This window comes from Capsicum annuum, chromosome 3, assembly GCF_002878395.1.
Source record: "Capsicum annuum cultivar UCD-10X-F1 chromosome 3, UCD10Xv1.1, whole genome shotgun sequence".
Lineage (NCBI taxonomy): Eukaryota > Viridiplantae > Streptophyta > Magnoliopsida > Solanales > Solanaceae > Capsicum > Capsicum annuum.
The window spans coordinates 248,835,080-248,835,859 of record NC_061113.1 but is presented as its reverse complement, the minus strand read 5'-3'; positions in this window follow the sequence as shown (position 1 = coordinate 248,835,859).

Sequence of the window (780 nt, the reverse complement as noted above, 5' to 3'; positions counted from 1 at the left end):
GGTCATACTTTGGCTACTCATATGTCCCCACCATTAGTGTGAGTGACATATATGTACCATTTAATTAACGATAGGTCATATGTGTATTCAAAGTATAACAGAGGATATATACGTATCATTTATCATAATTTGAGGGTATATTTGTCTCTTTTCCGTTATATTATAAACACATTTAAAAAGATACTAATAATTTAGAATAATTTTGGCATGTGTGTCACTTTCCAATTGGGTGGAGGGTGGACCATAAGGTGATGAAACAATGACATAAATAGTCATAAATAAGCCGTAAAAAGTCACTATACCAAATCCTTGGGTCTAGAGCACATTTCAAATACCCAAAGGGAGTTGAGTAGTACAAAGGAATTTTTGGAAGAAGTTGGTCACTTTCATGCATGACGACCTAAACGTACGGCGTTCGGAATAGATGAGATTCCTCAATTCTTAATGAGAAGTCTCGAATTTAAATTTCAAGGAAGTGTTTCCTTCTTTAATGAAGCCTATGCAGGTGAATATGGTTTGACTGGACTTGAGACAGATTTATAGTTTGAAACTTATAGCTTCTACAATAACCCCAAGTTAATACGATAATAATAGAGACAAACAACAACATATCTAGTATAATCCTATAGAGTAGGATCTGGAGCGGGTAGAATGCATACAGACTGTATCACTACCTTAGAAATAGAGAGGTTGTTCCCTGATAAACCCTCGGCTCAAGAAAAACTGATAGAAAATTCATAATTAAATATTTATACATATATTTACTAGTAGATTACTCAA